Raw genomic sequence first — 11,826 nt, 5'->3', positions numbered from 1 at the left:
CGGGGAAGGGGTTTCAGTGTGCGGGGAAGTGGTTTCCGTGTGTGTGGAAGGGGATTCAGTGTGTGGCGAATGTGTTTCAGGTGCGGGGAAGGGGTTACAGTGTGTGTGGAAGGGGTTTCAGTGCGTGGGGAAGGTGTTTTATTGTGTGTGGAAGAGGTTTCAGTGTGTGTGGAAGAGGTCTCACTGTGTGGGGAAGGGGTTTCAGTGCTTGTGGAAGAAGTTTAAGCGTGTGGGGAAGAGGTTTTAGTGTGTGGGGAAGGGGTTTCAGTGTGTGTAGAAGAGGTTTCAGTGCGTGGGGAAGGAGTTTCAGTGTGTGGGTAAGAGGTTTCAGTGTGTGGGGAAGAGCTTTCAGTATGTGTTGAAGAGGTTTCAGTGCGTGGGGAAGGGGTTTCAGTGTGTGGGGAAGAGGATTCAGTGTGTGGGGAAGGGTTTCAGTCTGTGGGGAAGAGCTTTCAGTGTGTGGGGATGGGTTTCAGTGATTGCAGAAGTGGTTGCAGTGTGTGGGGAGGAGGTTTCAGTGTGTGGGAAAGAGGTTTCAGTGTGTGGGGAAGGGTTTCAGTGTGTGGGGATGGGTTTCAGTGTGTGGGGAAGGGCTTTCACTGTGTGGGGAAGAGGTTTCAGTGTGTCCGGATGGGTTTCAGTGTTTGGGGAACGGGTTTCAGTGTGTGGGAAAGGGGTTTCAGTGTGTGAGGAAGGGGTTTCAGTGTGTGGGGAAGAGGTTTCAGTGAGTGGGGGAGGGGTTTCAATGTGTGGGGAAGGGGTTTCAGTGTGAGGTTAAGGGGTTTCAGTCTGTGGGGAAGGGGTTTCAGTGTGTGGGGAAGAGCTTTCAGTGTGTGGGGAAGGGGTTTCAGTGTGTGAGGAAGAGGTTTCAGTGTGCGGGGAAGGGGTTTGACTGTGTGGGGAAGAGGTTTCAGTGTGTGGGGAAGAGGTTTCAGTGTGTGGGAAGAGGTTGCAGTGTGTGGGGAAGTGTTTCAGTGTGTGGGGATGGGTTTCAGTGTGTGGGGAAAGGGTTTCAGTGTGTGGGGATGGGTTTCTGTGAGTGGGGAAGGGGTTTCACTGTGTGGGGAAGGGTTTTCAGTGTGTGGAGATTGGTTTCAGTGGGTGGGGAAGGGGATTCAGTGTGTGGGGAAGAGGTTTCAGTGTGCAGGGAAGGGGTTTCAATGTGTGGGGAAGAGGTTTCAGTGTGTGGGGAAGAGGTTTCAGTGTGTGGGGAAGGGTTTCAGTCTGTGGCGAAGAGGTTTCAGTGTGTGGGAAGAGGTTTCAGTGTATGTGGAAGAGGTTTCAGTGTGTGTGGAAGGAGTTTCAGCGTGTGGGTAATGGGTTTCAGTATGTGGTGAAGGCTTTTTAGTGTGTGGGGAAGAGGTTTCAGTGTGCGGGGAAGAGGTTTCAGTGTGAATGGATGGGTTTCAGTGTTTGGGGATGTGTTTCAGTGTGTGCGGAAGGGGTTTCAGTGCATGTGGAAGAGGTTTCAGTGTGTGTGGAAGGAGTTTCAGCGTGCGGGGAAGGGGTTTCAGTTTGCGTGGAAGTTGTTTCCGTGTGTGTGAGGGGATGCAGTGTGTGGAAAAGGGATTTCAGTGTGCGGGGAATGGGTAACAGTGTGTGTGGAAGGGGTTTCAGTGCGTGGGGAAGGGGTTTCATTGTGTGTGGAAGAGGTTTCAGTGTGTGGGGAAGAGGTTTCATTGTGTGGGGAAGATGTTTCAGTGTGTGTGGAAGAGGTTTCAGTGCGTGGGGAAGGAGTTTCAGTGTGTGGGGAAGAGGTTTCAGTGTGTTGGGAAGAGGTTTCAGTGTGTGGGGAAGAGGTTTCAGTGTGAGTGGAAGAGGTTTCAGTGCCAGGGGAAGGAGTTTCAGTGTGTAGGGAAGAGGTTTCAGTGTGTGGGGAAGAGGTTTCATTGTGTGAGGAAGAGGTTTCAGTATGTGGGAAGAGCTTTCAGTTTGTGGGGAAGAGGTTTCAGTGTGTGGGGATGGGTTTCAGTGTGTGATGGGTTTCAGTGTGTGGGGAAGGTGTTTCAGTGTGTGGGGAAGAGGTTTCACTGTGTGGGGATGGTTTCAGTGTGTGGGGAAGGGTTTTCAGTCTGTGGGGAAGGGGTTTCAGTGTGTGTGGAAGAGATTTCAGTGTGTGGGAATGGGTTTCAGTGAGTGGTTAAGGAGTTTCACTCTGTGGGCAAGGGGTTTCAGTGTGTGGGGAAGAGGTTTCAGTGTGTGGGGAAGGGGTTTCAGTTTGTGGGGAAGTGGTTTCAGTGTGTGGGGAAGAGGTTTCAGTGAGTGGGGAAGAGATTTCAGAGTGTGGGGAAGTGGTTTCAGTCTGTGGGGAAGTGGTTCCAGTCTGTGGGGATGAGGTTTCAGTTTGTGGGGAAGGGGATTCAGTGTGTGGTGAAGGGGATTCAGTGTGTGGGGAAGAGGATTCAGTGTGCGGGGAAGGGGTTTCAGTGTGTGGGGAAGTTGTTTCAGTGTGTGGGGAAGATGTTTCAGTGTGTGGGGAAGTGTTTCAGTCTGTGGCGAAGAGGTTTCAGTGTGTGGGAAGAGGTTTCAGTGTGTGGGGAAGGGTTTCAGTGTGTGCGGATGGGTTTCAGTGTGTGGGGATGAGTTTCAGTGTGTGGGGAAGGGGTTTCAGTGTGTGGGGATGAGGTTTCAGTGTGTGGTGATGGGTTTCATTGTGTGGGGAAGGGGTTTCATTGTGTGGGGAAGGGGTTTCAGTGTGTGGGCATGAGGTTTCAGACTGTGGGGATGGTTTTCAATGTGTGGGGAAGGGGTTACAGTCTGTGCGGAAGAGGTTTCAGTGTGTGGGGAAGAGGTTTCAGTCTGTGGGGAAGGGGTTTCAGTGTGTGGATAAGGGGTTTCAGTGTGTGGGGAAGAGGTTTCAGTATGTGGGGATGGGTTTCATTGTGTGAGGAATGGTTTCAGTGTGAGGGATGGATTTCAGTGTGTGGGGATGTGTTTCAGTGTGTGCGGAATGGGTTTCAGTGCATGTGGAAGAGGTTTCAGTGTGTGTGGAAGGAGTTTCATGAGAGTGGGTATGGGGTTTCAGCGTTTGGGGAAGGGTTTCAGTGTGCGGGGAAGGGGTTTCAGTGTGCGGGGAAGGGGTTTCCGTGTGTGTGGAAGGGGATTCAGTGTGTGGCGAATGTGTTTCAGAGTGCGGGGAAGGGGTTAAAGTGTGTGTGGAAGGGGTTTCAGTGCGTGGGGAAGGGGTTTTATTGTGTGTGCAAGAGGTTTCAGAGTGTGTGGAAGATGTTTCAGTGTGTGGGGAAGGGGTTTCAGTGCTTGTGGAAGAAGTTTAAGCGTGTGGGGAAGAGGTTTTAGTGTGTGGGGAAGGCGTTTCAGTGTGTGTAGACGAGGTTTCAGTGCGTGGGGAAGGAGTTTCAGTGTGTGGGTAAGAGGTTTCAGTGTGTGGGGAAGAGCTTTCAGTACGTGTTGAAGAGGTTTCAGTGCGTGGGGAAGGGGTATCAGTGTGTGGGGAAGAGGTTTCAGTGTGTGGGGAAGGGTTTCAGTCTGTGGGGAAGAGCTTTCAGTGTGTGGGGAAGAGGTTCCAGTGTGTGGGGATGAGTTTCAGAGTGTGGGGATGGGTTTCAGTGATTGCAGAAGTGGTTTCAGTGTGTGGGGAAGAGGTTTCAGTGTGTGGGGAAGAGGTTTCAGTGTGTGGGGATGGTTTTGAGTGTGTGGGGAAGGGGTATCAGTCTGAGGGGAAGGGGTTTCAGTGTGTGGGGAAGGGGTTTCATTCTGTGGGGAAGAGGTTCCAGTGTGTGGTGAAGAGCTTTCAGAGTTTGGGGAAGAGGTTTCAGTATGTGTGGATGAGGTTTCAGTGCGTGGGGAAGGGGTTTCAGTGTGTGGGGAAGAGGTTTCAGTGGGTGGGGAAGGTTTTCAGTCTGTGAGGAAGAGCTTTCAGTGTGTGGGGAAGAGGTTTCAGTGTGTGGGGAAGGGTTTCAGTGTGTGGCGATGGGTTTCAGTGTGTGGGGAAGGGGTTTCACTGTGTGGGGAAGAGGTTTCAGTGTGTGCGGATGGGTTTCAGTGTTTGGGGAACGTGTTTGAGTGTGTGGGAAAGGGGTTTCAGTGTGTGGGGAAGGGGTTTCAGTGTGTGTGGAAGATATTTCAGTTTGTGGGGATGGGTTTCAGTGTGTGGTTAAGGAGTTCACTCTGTGGGCAAGGGGTTTCAGATTGTGGGGAAGAGGTTTCAGTCTGTGGGGAAGGGGTTTCAGTTTGTGGGGAAGTGGTTTCAGTGTGTGGGGAAGAGTTTTCAGTGAGTGGGGAAGAGATTTCAGAGTGTGGGGAATGGGTTTCAGTCTGTGGGGAAGTGGTTTCAGTCTGTGGGGAAGAGGTTCACTGCGTGGGGAAGGGGTTTCAGTGTGTGGTGAAGGGGATTCAGTGTGTGGGGAAGAGATTTCAGAGTGTGGGGAAGGGGTTTCAGTCTGTGGGGAAGTGGTTTCAGTCTGTGGGGATGAGGTTTCAGTTTGTGGGGAAGGGGATTCAGTGTGTGGTGAAGGGGATTCAGTGTGTGGGGAAGAGGTTTCAATGTGCGGGGAAGTGGTTTCAGTGTGTGGGGAAGATGTTTCAGTGTGTGGGGAAGAGGTTTCAGTGTGCGGGGATGGGGTTTCAGTGTGTGGGGAAGATGTTTCAGTGTGTGGGGAAGAGGTTTCAGTGTGTGGGGAAGGGTTTCAGTCTGTGGCGAAGAGGTTTCAGTGTGTGGGAAGAGGTTTCAGTGTGTGGGGAAGGATTTCAGTGTGTGCGGATGGGTTTCAGTGTGTGGGGATGGGTTTCAGTGTCTGGGGAAGGGGTTTCAGTGTGTGGGGATGAGGTTTCAGTGTGTGGGGATGGGTTTCATTGTGTGGGGAAGGGGTTTCAGTGTGTGGGGAAGGGGTTTCAGTGTGTGGGCATGAGGTTTCAGACTGTGGGGATGGTTTTCAATGTGTGGGGAAGGGGTTACAGTCTGTGCGGAAGAGGTTTCAGTGTGTGGGGAAGAGGTTTCAGTCTGTGGGGAAGGGGTTTCAGTGTGTGGATAAGGGGTTTCAGTGTGTGGGGAAGAGGTTTCAGTATGTGGGGATGGGTTTCATTGTGTGAGGAATGGTTTCAGTGTGAGGGATGGATTTCAGTGTGTGGGGATGTGTTTCAGTGTGTGCGGAATGGGTTTCAGTGCATGTGGAAGAGGTTTCAGTGTGTGTGGAAGGAGTTTCATGAGAGTGGGTATGGGGTTTCAGCGTTTGGGGAAGGGTTTCAGTGTGCGGGGAAGGGGTTTCAGTGTGCGGGGAAGGGGTTTCCGTGTGTGTGGATGGGGATTCAGTGTGTGGCAAATGTGTTTCAGAGTGCGGGGAAGGGGTTAAAGTGTGTGTGGAAGGGGTTTCAGTGCGTGGGGAAGGGGTTTTATTGTGTGTGCAAGAGGTTTCAGAGTGTGTGGAAGATGTTTCAGTGTGTGGGGAAGGGGTTTCAGTGCTTGTGGAAGAAGTTTAAGCGTGTGGGGAAGAGGTTTTAGTGTGTGGGGAAGGCGTTTCAGTGTGTGTAGACGAGGTTTCAGTGCGTGGGGAAGGAGTTTCAGTGTGTGGGTAAGAGGTTTCAGTGTGTGGGGAAGAGCTTTCAGTACGTGTTGAAGAGGTTTCAGTGCGTGGGGAAGGGGTATCAGTGTGTGGGGAAGAGGTTTCAGTGTGTGGGGAAGGGTTTCAGTCTGTGGGGAAGAGCTTTCAGTGTGTGGGGAAGAGGTTCCAGTGTGTGGGGATGAGTTTCAGAGTGTGGGGATGGGTTTCAGTGATTGCAGAAGTGGTTTCAGTGTGTGGGGAAGAGGTTTCAGTGTGTGGGGAAGAGGTTTCAGTGTGTGGGGATGGTTTTGAGTGTGTGGGGAAGGGGTATCAGTCTGAGGGGAAGGGGTTTCAGTGTGTGGGGAAGGGGTTTCAGTCTGTGGGGAAGAGGTTCCAGTGTGTGGTGAAGAGCTTTCAGAGTTTGGGGAAGAGGTTTCAGTATGTGTGGAAGAGGTTTCAGTGCGTGGGGAAGGGGTTTCAGTGTGTGGGGAAGAGGTTTCAGTGGGTGGGGAAGGTTTTCAGTCTGTGGGGAAGAGCTTTCAGTGTGTGGGGAAGAGGTTTCAGTGTGTGGGGAAGGGTTTCAGTGTGTGGCGATGGGTTTCAGTGTGTGGGGAAGGGGTTTCACTGTGTGGGGAAGAGGTTTCAGTGTGTGCGGATGGGTTTCAGTGTTTGGGGAACGTGTTTGAGTGTGTGGGAAAGGGGTTTCAGTGTGTGGGGAAGGGGTTTCAGTGTGTGTGGAAGAGATTTCAGTTTGTGGGGATGGGTTTCAGTGTGTGGTTAAGGAGTTCACTCTGTGGGCAAGGGGTTTCAGATTGTGGGGAAGAGGTTTCAGTCTGTGGGGAAGGGGTTTCAGTGTGTGGGGAAGAGTTTTCAGTGAGTGGGGAAGAGATTTCAGAGTGTGGGGAATGGGTTTCAGTCTGTGGGGAAGTGGTTTCAGTCTGTGGGGAAGAGGTTCACTGTGTGGGGAAGGGGTTTCAGTGTGTGGTGAAGGGGATTCAGTGTGTGGGGAAGAGATTTCAGAGTGTGGGGAAGGGGTTTCAGTCTGTGGGGAAGTGGTTTCAGTCTGTGGGGATGAGGTTTCAGTTTGTGGGGAAGAGGTTTCAATGTGCGGGGAAGTGGTTTCAGTGTGTGGGGAAGATGTTTCAGTGTGTGGGGAAGAGGTTTCAGTGTGCGGGGATGGGGTTTCAGTGTGTGGGGAAGATGTTTCAGTGTGTGGGGAAGAGGTTTCAGTGTGTGGGGAAGGGTTTCAGTCTGTGGCGAAGAGGTTTCAGTGTGTGGGAAGAGGTTTCAGTGTGTGGGGAAGGATTTCAGTGTGTGCGGATGGGTTTCAGTGTGTGGGGATGGGTTTCAGTGTCTGGGGAAGGGGTTTCAGTGTGTGGGGATGAGGTTTCAGTGTGTGGGGATGGGTTTCATTGTGTGGGGAAGGGGTTTCAGTGTGTGGGGAAGGGGTTTCAGTGTGTGGGCATGAGGTTTCAGACTGTGGGGATGGTTTTCAATGTCTGGGGAAGGGGTTACTGTCTGTGCGGAAGAGGTTTCCGTGTGTGGGGAAGAGGTTTCAGTCTGTGGGGAAGGGGTTTCAGTGTGTGGATAAGGGGTTTCAGTGTGTGGGGAAGAGGTTTCAGGATGTGGGGATGGGTTTCATTGTGTGAGGAATGGTTTCAGTGTGAGGGGATGGATTTCAGTGTGTGGGGATGTGTTTCAGTGTGTGCGGAATGGGTTTCAGTGCAAGTGGTAGAGGTTTCAGAGTGTGTCGAAGGAGTTTCAGAGAGTGGGTATGGGGTTTCAGCGTTTGGGGAAGTGTTTCAGTGTGCGGGGAAGGGGTTTCAGTGTGCGGGGAAGGGGTTTCCGTGTGTGTGGAAGGGGATTCAGTGTGTGGCGAATATGTTTCAGACTGCGGGGAAGGCGTTACAGTGTGTGTGGAAGGGGTTTCAGTGCGTGGGGAAGGGGTTTTATTGTGTGTGGAAGAGGTTTCAGTGTGTGTGGAAGAGGTTTCAGTGTGTGGGGAAGGGGTTTCAGTGCTTGTGGAAGAAGTTGAAGCGTGTGGGGAAGAGGTTTTAGAAAGTGGGGAAGGGGTTTCAGTGTGTGTAGAAGAGGTTTCAGTGCGTGGGGAAGAAGTTTCAGTGTGTGGGTAAGAGGTTTCAGTGTGTGGGGAAGAGCTTTCAGTATGTGTTGAAGAGGTTTCAATGCGTGGGGAAGGGGTTTCAGTGTGTGGGGAAGAGGTTTCAGTGTGTGGGGAAGGGTTTCAGTCTGTGGGGAAGAGCTTTCAGTGTGTGGGGAAGAGGTTCCAGTGTGTGGGGATGGGTTTCAGAGTCTGGGGATGGGTTTCAGTGATTGCAGAAGTGGTTTCAGTGTGTGGGGAAGAGGTTTCAGTGTGTGGGGAAGAGGTTTCAGTGTGTGGGGATGGTTTTGAGTGTGTGGGGAAGGGGTTTCAGTGTGTGGGGAAGGGGTTTCAGTGTGTGGGGAAGAGATTTCAGTGTGTGGGGATGGGTTTCAGTGTATGATTAAAGGGTATCAGTCTGAGGGGAAGGGGTTTCAGTGTGTGGGGAAGGGGTTTCAGTCTGTGGGGAAGAGGTTTCAGTGTGTGGTGAAGAGCTTTCAGAGTTTGGGGAAGAGGTTTCAGTATGTGTGGAAGAGGTTTCAGTGCGTGGGTAAGTGGTTTCAGTGTGTGGGGAAGAGGTTTCAGTGGGTGGGGAAGGTTTGCAGTCTGTGGGGAAGAGCTTTCAGTGTGTGGGGAAGAGGTTTCAGTGTGTGGGGAAGGGTATCAGAGTGTGGGGATGGGTTTCAGTGTGTGGGGAAGGGGTTTCACTGTGTGGGGAAGAGGTTTCAGTGTGTGCGGAATTGGTTTCAGTGTTTGGGGAACGGGTTTAAGTGTGTGGGAAAGGGGTTTCAGTGTGTGGGGAAGGGGTTTCAGTGTGTGTGGAAGAGATTTCAGTGTGTGGGGATGGGTTTCAGTGTGTGGTTAAGGAGTTTCACTCTGTGGGCAAGGGGTTTCAGTTTGTGGGGAAGAGGTTTCAGTGTGTGGGGAAGGGGTTTCAGTGTGTGGGGAAGTGGTTTCAGTGTCTGGGGAAGAGGTTTCAGTGTGTGGGGAAGGGGTTTCAGTGTGTGTGGAAGAGATTTCAGTGTGTGGGGATGGGTTTCAGTGTGTGATTATGGAGTATCACTCTGTGGGCAAGGGGTTTCAGTTTGTGGGAAAGAGCTTTCAGTGTGTGGGGAAGAGGTTTCAGTGTGTGGGGAAGGTTTTCAGTGTGTGGGGATGGGTTTCAGTGTGTGGGGAAGGGGTTTCACTGTGTGGGGAAGAGGTTTCAGTGTGTGCGGATGGGTTTCAGTGTTTGGGGAACGGGTTTCAGTGTGTGGGAAAGGGGTTTCAGTGTGTGGGGAAGGGGTTTCAGTGTGTGTGGAAGAGATTTCAGTGTGTGGGGATGGGGTTTAGTGTGTGGGGAAGAGGTTTCAGTGGGTGGGGAAGAGGTTTCAGTGAGTGGGGAAGAGATTTCAGAGTGTGGGGAATGGGTTTCAGTCTGTGGTGAAGTGGTTTCAGTCTGTGGGGAAGGGGTTTCAGTCTGTGGGGAAGGGGTTTCAGTGTGTGGGGAAGAGGTTTCAGTGTGTGGGGAAGGGTTTCAGTCTGTGGGGAAGAGGTTTCAGTGGGTGGGGAAGGTTTTCAGTCTGTGGGGAAGAGCTTTCAGTGTGTGGGGAAGAGGTTTCAGTGTGTGGGGAAGGGTTTCAGTGTGTGGGGATGGGTTTCAGTGTGTGGGGAAGGGGTTTCACTGTGTGGGGAAGAGGTTTCAGTGTGTGCGGATGGGTTTCACTGTTTGGGGAACGGGTTTCAGTGTTTTGGAAAGGGGTTTCAGTATGTGGGGAAGTGGTTTCAGTGTGTGTGGAAGAGATTTCAATGTGTGGGGAGGGGTTTCAGTTTGTGGGGAAGTGGTTTCAGTGTGTAGGGAATAGGTTTCAGTGAGTGGGGAAGAGATTTCAGAGTGTGGGGAATGGGTTTCAGTCTGTGGGGAAGTGGTTTCAGTCTGTGGGGAAGAGGTTTCAGTTTGTGAGGAAGGGGTTTCAGTGTGTGGTGAAGGGGATTCAGTGTGTGGGCAAGAGATTTCAGAGTGTGGGAAAGGGGTTTCAGTCTGTGGGGAAGTGGTTTCAGTCTGTGGGGATGAGGTTTCAGTTTGTGGGGAAGGGGATTCAGTGTGTGGTGAAGGTGTTTCAGTGTGTGGGGAAGAGGTTTCAATGTGCGGGGAATGGGTTTCAGTGTGTGGGGAAGATGTTTCAGTGTGTGGGGAAGAGGTTTCAGTGTGGGGTAAAGGGGTTTCAGTGTATGGGGAAGATGTTTCAGTGTGTGGGGAAGAGGTTTCAGTGTGTGGGGAAGGATTTCAGTGTGTGGGGAAGGGGTTTCACTGTGTGGGGAAGAGGTTTCAGTGTGTGCGGATGTGTTTCAGTGTTTGGGGAACGGATTTCAGTGTGTGGGAGAGGGATTTCAGTGTGTGGGGAAGGGGTTTCAGTGTGTGTGGAAGAGATTTCAGTGTGTGGGGATGGGTTTCAGTGTGTTGTTAAGGAGTTTCACTCTGTGGGGAAGAGGTTTCAGTGTGTGCGGATGGGTTTCAGTGTTTGGGGAACGGTTTCAGTGTGTGGGAAAGGGATTTCAGTGTGTGGGGAAGGTGTTTCAGTGTGTGGGGAAGAGGTTTCAGTGAGTGTGGAAGGGGTTTCAGTGTGTGGGGATGGGTTTCAGTGTGAGGTTAAGGGGTTTCAGTCTGTGGGGAAGGGGTTTCAGTGTGTGGTGAAGAGGTTTCAGTGTGTGACGAAGGGGTTTCAGTGTGTGGGGAAGAGGTTTCAGTGTGCGGGTAAGTGGTTTCAGTGTGTGGGGAAGAGGTTTCAGTGTGTGGGGAAGAGGTTTCAGTGTGTGGGAAGAGGTTTCAGTGTGTGGGGAAGGGTTTCAGTGTGTGGGGATGGGTTTCAGTGTGTGGGGAAGGGGATTCAGTGTGTGGGGAAGAGGTTTCAGTGTGCAGGGAAGGGGTTTCAGTGTGTGGGGAAGAGGTTTCAGTGTGTGGGGAAGAGGTTTCAGTGTGTGGGGAAGGGTTTCAGTCTGTGGCGAAGAGGTTTCAGTGTGTGGGAAGAGGTTTCAGTGCATGTGGAAGAGGTTTCAGTGTGTGTGGAAGGAGTTTCAGCGTGTGGGTAATGGGTTTCAGCGTGTGGGGAAGGGTTTCAGTGTGCGGGGAAGGGGTTTCAGTGTGCGGGGAAGAGGTTTCAGTGTGCGGGGATGGGTTTCAGTGTTTGGGGATGGGTTTCAGTGTGTGTGGAAGGAGTTTCAGCGTGTGGGTAAGGGGTTTCAGCGTGTGGGGAATGGTTTCAGTGTGCGGGGAAGTGGTTTCAGTTCGCGGGGAAGTGGTTTCCGTGTGTGTGAGGGGATTCAGTGTGTGGAAAAGGGGTTTCAGTGTGTGTGGAAGAGGTTTCAGTGTGTGGGGAAGAGGTTTCAGTGTGTGGGGAAGCGGTTTCAGTGTGTGTGGAAGAGGTTTCAGTGCGTGGGGAAGGAGTTTCAGCGAGTGGGGAAGAGGTTTCAGTGTGTGGGGAAGAGTTTTCTGTGTGTGGGAAAGAGGTTTCAGTGTGTGTGGAAGAGGTTTCAGGGCGTGGGGAAGGAGTTTCAGTGTGCGGGGAATGGGTAACAGTGAGTGTGGAAGGGGTTTCAGTGCGTGGGGAAGGGGTTTCAGTGTGTGTGGAAGAGGTTTCAGTGTGTGGGGAAGAGGTTTCAGTGTGTGTGGAAGAGGTTTCAGTGCGTGGGGAAGGGGTTTCAGCGTGTGGGGAAGAGGTTACAGTGTGTGGGGAAGAGGTTTCTGTGTGTGGGGAAGAGGTTTCAGTGTGTCTGGAAGAGGTTTTAGTGCGTGGGGAAGGAGTTTCAGTGTGTGGGGAAGAGGTCTCAGTGTGTGGGGAAGAGGTTTCAGTGTGTGAGGAAGAGGTTTCAGTATGTGTGGAAGAGGTTTCAGTGCGTGGGGAAGGGGTTCCAATCTGTGGGGAAGAGGTTTCAGTGTGTGGGGAAGGGTTTCAGTCTGTGGGGAAGAGCTTTCAGTTTGTGGGGTAGAGGTTTCAGTCTGTGGGGATGGGTTTCAGTGTGTGGGGAAGAGATTTCAGTGTGTGGGGATGGGTTTCAGTGTGTGGTTTACGAGTATCACTCTCTGGGCAAGGGGTTTCAGTTTGCGGGGAAGAGGTTTCAGTGTGTGGGAAAGGGGTTTCAGTTTGTGGGGAAGTGGTTTCAGTGTGTGGGGAAGAGGTTTCAGTTTGTGGGGAAGAGGTTTCAGTGTGTGAGGAAGAGTTTTCAGTATGTGTGGTCTAGGTTTCAGTGCGT

The sequence above is a fragment of the Heterodontus francisci genome, chromosome 22, assembly GCF_036365525.1.
Source record: "Heterodontus francisci isolate sHetFra1 chromosome 22, sHetFra1.hap1, whole genome shotgun sequence".
NCBI classification, from domain to species: Eukaryota; Metazoa; Chordata; class Chondrichthyes; order Heterodontiformes; family Heterodontidae; genus Heterodontus; species Heterodontus francisci.
The sequence above is the reverse complement of the archived record's forward strand: the minus strand, read 5'-3'. Positions refer to the sequence as shown.